The 9,226-nt window shown below is 50.6% G+C and overlaps 1 long non-coding RNA gene across 2 annotated transcripts; it reads right to left on the bottom strand.

Annotated features, from left to right (window-relative positions):
• Positions 1 to 5,858: 5,858 nt before the first annotated feature.
• On the bottom strand, positions 5,859 to 8,825 carry LOC122239733. 2 transcript variants are annotated; one of them, XR_006219143.1, is made up of 4 exons: positions 8,697 to 8,825; positions 7,654 to 7,766; positions 7,183 to 7,418; positions 5,859 to 6,620 (listed from the first exon to the last, which is right to left on the bottom strand). It is a non-coding gene; the product is annotated as an uncharacterized LOC122239733 (long non-coding RNA). The 2 variants fall into 2 exon arrangements; XR_006219144.1 differs by having other exon boundaries at positions 7,183 to 7,766.
• Positions 8,826 to 9,226: the final 401 nt, after the last annotated feature.

The raw sequence follows: 9,226 nt of genomic DNA, 5'->3' as shown, positions 1-9,226 counted from the left end.
AGTTGGTGAGGGCACTGAGTGTGCCACTTATAGGAAAACAGCCTCCCAGCCTGCAGGCCCTTCTCTGTGATGAGGTCACACTGGCCGACTCACCGTGGGGGCTGCAGAGATCCCAGCCCCGATCGTCAGCACAAATGGCATGAGGACCAGCCTTCCCATCTACCTTCAGAGCCCTTCTTTTCTGGCTCTGCAGGACCCCCCACAGTGGTACTGTGGGGCTGCTGGAGGTTAGTCCCCCAGCAGGGTCTCCAGTCTCAGGCACTGTGATGCCAACCAGTGAGCTCCACTGGAGACTACCTCAGGTCTGGGGAACCTGCCCCTGGATGGAGTTAACAGGTCATGCCTGTGCGTGTTCCCTGGTCACGCCTGTGCTTGTTCCCGGGCCACGGCCATGTGTGTTCCACATAGAGGCACACCTCTCCAGGCCAGGGATGAAGGCCTAACTGTACAGGGTGTCAAAGGTGAGAGACATTGCCCTGCCCTCCTCCCACTGACCAGAGTAGGGTGGGAGATGGCCACCCCGTTGCCCTCCCCTCTGCAGGTCAGCATTTTCCAGGGACCAGCAGTGGTAGGCAGGCCCTAGCAGTCCACCAGCCTACAGGCTTCTTGGATGTGGTGAGAAATGGTGGCATCCCCTGTCCTCACCCCATGGATGCAGCATGTCTGACTTCTGAAGACCACAGGCCCAAGGACAGTGGGGCTCAGAATGTGGCCAGCTGGGAGCTGCTCAGGAAAGTACCAGGACGGACACCTAGCACCTGTATCCCTGTGTCACCAAACAGGGAGTCTCTTCAAAGACCCTCATACAGCATGTATCTGTCATTAACCATCACCATTTGCTGATTGACAACTGGGGGTGCTTTGAGAGGAAGGGGTCCTGCCCACTCACCCCAACCCCCCATCCTGGGCCGTGTCCACCATCCCGGGTGTCTGGGTCACACCTGTTCCTGTCCATGGTTCCATGCTGAGAGCCACAGCCCACTTAGCTTGGCTTGACTGCACCCCACCATTTGGATGCAAAACACAAACCCAGGCCTATGTCCCTGGCTCTGTAGGTCCTCAGGGATGAGAACACTGACTGGCTGTCCTTCCACTCGCGAGCTTCCTGGGGCCAGGGTGGCTGTTTTGTGTCTCAGTCACAAGGACCCAGGTGTGATCCCAGGGAACAGCTGCATCTGTCTTGTTGGCTGATAGGCCCTAGGACCTGCAGGGATGCTGCTGTGTAACTGGCCCTCAGGGTTTGTTTGTTGAATGAATGAGTGAGTGAGTGAATGAATGAATGGGATCTGGGCATACAGACTCCAGTATTTTTTAAATTTTGTTTTAAGGTTTATTTATTTTAGAGACCGTGAGACAGAGCACAAGCAGGGGAGGGGCACAGAGAGCTGGAGATAGAATCTGAAGCAGGCTCCAGGCTCTGAGCTTTCAGCACAGAGCCCAACATGGGGCTCGAACCTGTGAACCATGAGATCATGACGTGAGTTGAAGTCGGACAGTCAACTGACGGAGCCACCCAAGAGCCCCCAGACTCCAGTATTAATGGAAGATCTGGGGGACCTGGGTGGCTCAGTTAAGCATCTGACTTCAGCTCAGGTCATGATCTCATAGTTGGTGGGTTTGAGCCCTGCATCAGGCTCTGTGCCAACAGCTCAGAGCCTAGAGCCTGCTTCAGATTCTCTCTCTCTCTCTCTCTCTCTCTCTCTCTCTCTCTCTCTCCAAAATAAATAGCATTAAATGGAAGATTCCATGCACGGAATCTGGGAGTCACTGCACTAAGTGCATGCCTCTGGAGAAACCCAGCCATAGAATTGCTAGGCCTTGTGCCTCAGCAGGCGATGGGAGCCCGGGACCTTATATCAGCTAGTGATGCTCAAGCAAATGCCAGGTGTGGTTTCCAGTTTAAATATAGCATCCCTGCAAGGGGCCACAGAGCCTGCTGGCACCTGGCTGACCCAGCAAAATGCCTATCTTCTTCCTCATTTTCCTCCCTATGCTGGGTCTCCCGTGGGGTCGGTATCGGGGGGATTCAATGGTTCACAGCAGCACTGACAGAACTATGTGGTATTTAACCTTACCTCCTTTTGTCCCCAGTTGTCTTGTCCCAGATGCAGCTTCAGGAGTCGGGCTCCAGTGAGGTGCAGCCCTCACAGGTCCTGTCCCTCACCCGTGCCATCTCTGGGGACACTGTCTCCAGCAAGAGTGTTACTTGGAACCGGCTCAGGCAGCCTCGAGGGAAAGATCTCCAGTGGCCAGGGAGGATGTACTACATGCCCAGATGGTATAAAGACTACCCACCATCTCTCCAAGGTCGATTAGTCATGGACTCAGACATGTCCAAGAACCAGCTCTCCCTGCAGCTAAGCTCAGCAACCACCAAGGACATGGCCATGTATTACTGTGCAAGAGACAGAGTGAGTGGGCATCATTGTGAGCCCAGACACAAACCTCCCTGCAGGGACACAGGAGGGGCTGGGCACAAGTCATGAAGGGCTGCTCAGATGCAACCATTCCCAAGTGGTGCTCCAGACACCAGGGGAAGTCAGGACATCAGGGGGCACTCAGGTCACCAGGGTGTGCTCAGGCCACAAGGGGGCACTCAGGTCACCAGGGTGTGCTCAGGCCACAAGGGGGCACTCAGGTCACTGGGGGGCTCAGAACTCCAGGGTGTGCTCAGGTCACCAGGGGTCACTCAGGACCAACAGGGGGCGCTCAGGTCACCAGAGAGCAGTGAGGAGCCACCATGGGGTGCCCAGAACACAAGCGCAGGGCTCAGACCAGAAGCCGGTGCAGAAGTGAGCAAAGGCAGAGTTTCCTGCTGCGTCTTAGATTGCTTTTGCGCCGAGATTCATTAACAGAGCTCACAGGAAACTGAATATATGGTTGTAGCAGTTGTACTGTTTTTTCTTAATTTAAAACAAAAATAATACATGTGTTGAGGAGAGTGCACACAATTATTAAAAACTTGCCACTTCAACAAATATGACTTTTTAAAAGGTTTTATGTGTTAAAGAAAAAATGCATTCCCTTTTGGTCTGTGATTGGCTTAAGTCTCTTTTTTAGGAATGGCACTTTCCTATCAATGCCGATTTCCACCTGCAGAACTTGTGTTTGTTCCTTTTTTTAAGTGACATAAAATTCACAACAGAAAATTAACCACTTTGAAGTGTCAATTCAGTGCTGTTTTGTACATTCATTATGTTGTGCAACCATCACCTCTCTCTGGTTCCAAAGCATTTTGATCATCCCATAAAGAAACCCCGTACCCATCAAACATTAACTCCCCATTTCCTCCTCCTCCCAGTCCCTGACAACCATTAATCTGTGATTCTTTTAAACTAGAATTCCCAGAGGCACCTGGGTGGCTCGGTCAGGTTAGGTGTCCGACTTCGGCTCAGGTCGTGATCTCACAGTTCGTGGGTTTGAGCCCCGTATCAGGCTCTGTGCTGACAGCTCAGAGCCTGGAGCCTGCTTCAGATTCTGTGTCTCCCTCTCTGTTTCTGCCCTGCTCATGCTTTCTCTCTCTCTCTCTCTCTCTCTCTCAAAAATAAATAAAGCTTTAAAAAAAATTAAAGTAGAATTCCCAGAGTCACAGAAACAGCATGCTTGGGATGTGGAGGTCTGGGGTCGGATGCTAAACAAAGACTCCTGGAACACGTCTATTAAGCCGAGGAAAAATCACCTCTTTTTAATGTGTGTGTCTTGTGATCTTCCAGATAGCAAATCTTATTTTCCCTAGAACACGAGATCATCTTACCATATACCAAAGTAACTGAGTGAAACTGGGCCATTGTTTCTGTCTCTGCTCACTCACCTTCCACTTTCTCACCTCTTCTTCTATAGATGGTAGGAGTCTAATAGTGTTACTACTTTCCCTTTCCAGTCTCTATTTGTTCAAAGTGAGTCACTGAGAGTGAGTGACAGTGACAGAATGGTAGAGTAAGCTCTCATTCTCCTACAAAACATCAAAAAAGGTGTCACCCTTCCCAGTGACACCATCTCTGCCATCCTCTGTCATCATCACAATAGCACTGAACCAAGACACCCAATGTCACCGGGCTTCATCCAAGGAGGTACCCTCTGGCAGGCGATGCCACTGGCCAGGCTTTCCTTCGCAAACACGTGGTCCCCCTCACATCCCCAACAGATGTTTCCTCCGCATCGTAGGCCTCCCTGTTCTAACCTCAGACACCAGCCTCCATCCTCCTTGTGCACGAGACAGGAGACTGCCAGAAGGTCAACCCTAGAAGCCACCAGACCATGTGTAGGAGAGAAAGAATCCAAAGACAGGTAGAAAATACACCTCTCCAAGTTGTTTCTGTTTCTTTTTTTTTAACATTTGTTCATTTTTGAGAGACAGAGAGAGACGGAGTGCAAGCAGGGGAGGAGCAGAGAGAGACAGAGGGAGACACAGAATGAAGCAGGCTCCAGGCTCTGAGCTGTCAGCACAGAGCCTGACGTGGGGCTCGAAATCATGAACCACAAGATCGTGACTGAGCTGAAGTCAGACGCTTAGCCAACTGAGCCACCCAGGCACCCCTCCAAATTGTTTCTTGCATAAACGCAAGGAAAAAATTGGTAAACACTTTGTCACTGTCACCCCCACTTCTGGATTGGGATCTGTGGTGTCTTCGACAGAGAACAAAATCATAATGCGCCAGTGAACGTAAAAACCACAGGGAATGGGATGCGGATCCCTTAGAAGGATTTTGATGGCAGGTAAGTAAATAAAAATTCAACGGCATCATTCCAATGTCCCTTAAAAGCAGAAAATTAAACCAGAATTTGGTAATAACATTGATATTATTATTGATCATAATAAAATTGTGGTTTCATCAGTTTTGAGGCTGCACTTTTAGGGTGTTGTGCCTTCCCGTGGATGGGTAAGAGGACCCGTCACTCTGCAGGGTCCTCTTAAGGACTTAAGCAGGGTCACTCTGCACCCTTGTAACTTCTACTGCTCCAAAGACTACTTTCTCAGATGTTAATACAGCCACTGGGACTCATACTCACCGGGCATGTGATGCACCTTCTCTAACCCTCCACTTCCCATCTCCATCTGTCATTGAATTTGAAATGAGTTTTTTTTTTATTTGAGAGAAAGAGAGAGCATGAGCATGGGAGGGGCAAAGAGCTAGGAAAAGAGAGAATCCCAAGCAGGCCCCACGCTCAGCACGGAGCCTGACACGGGGTTCAATCCCATGACCCTGGAATCATGACGTGAGCCAAAATCAAGAGTCAGACACTCAACTGACTGAGCTACCCAGGCTTCCCTGAAGTGAGTTTCCTACAAGCAGTATATCGTCAGGTCACCTCTTTGATCCATTTTGCCAGCCTATCTTCTAATTGGTCTGTCTGACCGTGCATTAAAAATAATTATTGAGGGGGGCGCCTGGGTGGCGCAGTCGGTTAAGCGTCCGACTTCAGCCAGGTCACGATCTCACGGTCCGTGAGTTCGAGCCCCGCGTCGGGCTCTGGGCTGACGGCTCGGAGCCTGGAGCCTGTTTCCGATTCTGTGTCTCCCTCTCTCTGTGCCTCCCCCGTTCATGCTCTGTCTCTGTCTGTCCCAAAAATAAAATAAATGTTGAAAAAAAAATTATTGAGGGGCGCCTGGGTGGCTTGGTCGGTTAAGCGTCCGACTTTGGCTCAGGTCATGATCTCACGGTCCGTGAGTTCAAGCCCCGCGTCGGGCTCTGTGCTGACAGCTCAGAGCCTGGAGCCTGTTTCAGATTCTGTGTCTCCCTCTCTCTCTGCCCCTCCCCTGTTCATGCTCTGTCTCTCTCTGTCTCAAAAATAAATAAACGTTAAAAAAAATTTAAAAAAAAAGAAGAAAAATAATTATTGACACATTAGCCTTCAATCTCTTTACATGTGCTTTCTATTTGGTTCCTGCAGTTTTCATTTCTCTGTTCACCCTTGTTGCCTTCCTGTGGCACTTGAACATATTTTAGGATCCATGTGGGTTTCGTGCCTTCAAATCTTTACAGCGAAACGTGTGTCTTTCTTTGCACGGACTTTTCATAGCAGGTGCATCATCACAGACACTGGGAGATCCTCCAGCAAGCAGTCACCACCCATTCCGTCTGTCCCTGTGCCCTCCCCACCCATGGAGAGCACTGTCTTAAAAGTTTGGTTTCTCTTTCAACCATCAAATATGATTTGTAAAACTCGAGGAAAAGGAAGCCTGTTGTGTGGACACCCCCGGTCTCGCCACTGCTCCTCCATGAAGCCCCTTGAGTCTCTCTCCTTTGACTTGCCGACTGTCTGAGGAACGCTACATAACACATCACAAAGCCAGTCCTCACAGAAACGTCTGCAAGCAATTCCCGTAGTGTCTTTTCACACGTGCACATGCCTACTTCCCTCTGCTCCCAGAGGCCGGGTTCCCTGGATGTGGTGCCCACAACTACCAGCCCTTCTACGTCCAGCACTTGGGAAGCCCGTGTAGCCTCTTCATGGCCCCCACGGCCTCAGATGGGAAACCCTCCCCAGGTGACATGTCCTTTCTCTCTCGCTGCTTTCGAGACCACTCCTTGGACTCTGGTTTGCAAAGGCTTCGTCGTGAAACGTCTTGTCGTGATTTCTTCGAGCTTATCCGGTTTTGCTTCTTGGAAGTTTGTATCCTTCACCAAATGTGTTAACTTTTCAGTCATTATTTCCTCAGTCTTCCCGCCCACTGCCTTCCCTCCTTCTGGGGCTCCAGTGCTACCGGGTGACACCTCTGTTCTTGCCTCAGGTCCCCTCCAGGCTGCTCTGGGAAGTCTGTTCCTGTCTGTCGTTTCTACCGTCCCATCCCCAAGTCCGCCAACTGGGCACTCCATCTCTGCTCTAGTGTCCGCCCAGCACAGACTGTGTTTTCCTGTTCTATAAGTTCTGATTCTTTTTTATAGATTCTACTTCTTTGTTTCCATTTTCTGATTTTTTTCATTTGCTTCAATAAAATTTGTGATTAAATTTTGAGGCATCTCGTGTGTGTGTTTTACCCAAGTGTAGTTAACGTACAGTGTCCCATTAGTTTCAGGAGTGAGCGCAGTGGTTCAGCACCTCCCTACATCACCCTGCTCCATCCCTGTCACCTGTCCCCGCCTCCCCCCACCCCACCACCACCACCACCTCCACTCTGGCGACCGCCAGTTGGCTCTCCGGCTCTAAAACATCGTCATATAATTGCAACATGGAATTCACCTGACTGTTGCTGTCATTTGACTGTTTTTTTCCTCAAGTTAGATTGTCTTGATTGCTAGAATGATGGGCACTGTTTTACTGCATCCTGGAGGTTTCATCCACTACATCTCTAGTTGAGTGTCAGGCCTGGGGTACTTTTGCAGGCTGTGGACCACGTACTGTTCAGGCGGGGCATCCGTTCCACTGGCGTGTTTGCATCCCTGCCACTGTGGCATGCCTATTGTGACAGGTGTTGCCTGGAGGGTGGGAGGCAGGGTGGGGTGGGGTCCCCCAGGATGGTGCCCCGGCTGCCCTGCCAGCTTTGAGCTCTTGAACCCCTGGAGACAACAAGGGTCTCCAGATAGGCTGCTATGAGAGCAGAGCCCCCACCAGCTCCCCCCACCAGCCCTGGTCGTCTCTGGGGAAATGGAGTGTCTCAGCCTGGCCCCTACTTGCTTGTGGGGCCCCATTCCCAGCTCCTGTTCCACTCACCCTCTTTTCCAGGAGTCTTCCCTCTGGTGCTGATATATGGGGGAGGAAAGAGCCTAGCTGTGCTGCCTTCTGATGCCAGGCTGTGGGTCTGGGGGCCCAGCCTCTCACAGGTCCTGGGAGATCAGCAAGGGTTCAGTAGATCAGGGGCACAGAAAGCATGAATAGGGACCACCTCATCATCCTCAGTGGGAAAACTTCCTACCACAGAGGCAGACAATCCTGTTTCGGTAACCTGTATATTCAGTGTAATACAAATACGTCCTACGGATGGTAAAATACACAAGAGCAGCCGGAAAATGGAAACTGCGTATGGTCCAAGTAATAATGATGCCACACCCAGCCTGATGGCACGGACCATTCAAAGGAACAGGTTAGAGAGATGTGCTGTTGCTCACAGGGACACCACACTGAAGGAGCTCTAAGGGACGCTCCTACGTGGGAAAAATAAGTCACACATACGTGTGTGTGTGTGTCCCGTTTATGCACAAAAATATCCAGAGTGGCACATGCATGCTGTGTGTGAGTGTGTCAATGCATAGAGCAGTGTGTAGAGACGCAAACCCGCCCATGAGCACCACCAGGCTGGCCACAGCCTCTGACCCCAGCTATTTCTTCCCCACGAGTCTTTCTGGCATTATTGGAGGACATAAACCCCAAAGAAGTGAGCATGTGGGGGGCCCCTGGGGGTCTCAGTGGGTTAAGCATCTGACTCGATCTCGGCTTAGGTCATGATCTCATGGTTGTGAGTTCGAGTTCCACGTTGTGCTCTGTGCTGACAGAGTGGAGCCTACTTGGGATTCTCCGTCTCCCTCTCTCTCGGCCCCTCCCATGCTCTCTCTCATGTGTTCTCTCTCTCTCTCTCAAAAAAATAAATAAACTTTAAATTTAAAAAATATTTTAAAGAAAGAAGTGTGCGTGTGGGAGGAGCATTAAGCAGGACCCCGCCCCGTGTGTGGCTGGGACACCCAGTCCTTCCCAAGCTCACAGTAGCTGCGTGAGCTACATCCCAAACAAGATAATGTTGGAAATAAAAGCAAACTCACCTCAGAAGCTCACATGACCCAGCAACCGACGAGCATCTGCTCTGACAACCTGTTTGTGCCGCTTCGGCTCACAGGATAATAATGACGGTTCCGATGGCACACGGAGGTAAGCAAACGATGGGCTGCAAACTCGTATGTCCGAAAGAGAACACATCGCTTCTCAATTAAAAATCTGATTGGCTTTTGTGTTACAAGGAAACTTCATTAAGTTTTTTAAGCCCTTTGGCTGCTTCTCTGTGTTCTGAACATGTCACATGTTCTTTCCCCCACGCGTCATCCATGTGGACGTGACACACACAGGTTTCCTAAAAGCAAGCCTGCCTGGAATCCTGCACGTACAGACTTGGCAAAGCGCTAAGGGTTCCTCAAGATTCCTTTGTGCACTTATTTGCCCAAGGACAGAGGCCGAGGGTCTGTGAGCCAGTGCATTGCTGGCCCCTCTCTCCTTCCTGATTCAACAGCCACACAAGGGAACAGCAAATAAACTAAACCCCGCGGGCAGTTTGGACAGGTGGTGGACAGTTTGGACA

The sequence above is a fragment of the Panthera tigris genome, chromosome B3 (assembly GCF_018350195.1).
Source record: "Panthera tigris isolate Pti1 chromosome B3, P.tigris_Pti1_mat1.1, whole genome shotgun sequence".
NCBI lineage: Eukaryota > Metazoa > Chordata > Mammalia > Carnivora > Felidae > Panthera > Panthera tigris.
This window is presented reverse-complemented; position numbering and strand designations above follow the sequence as displayed.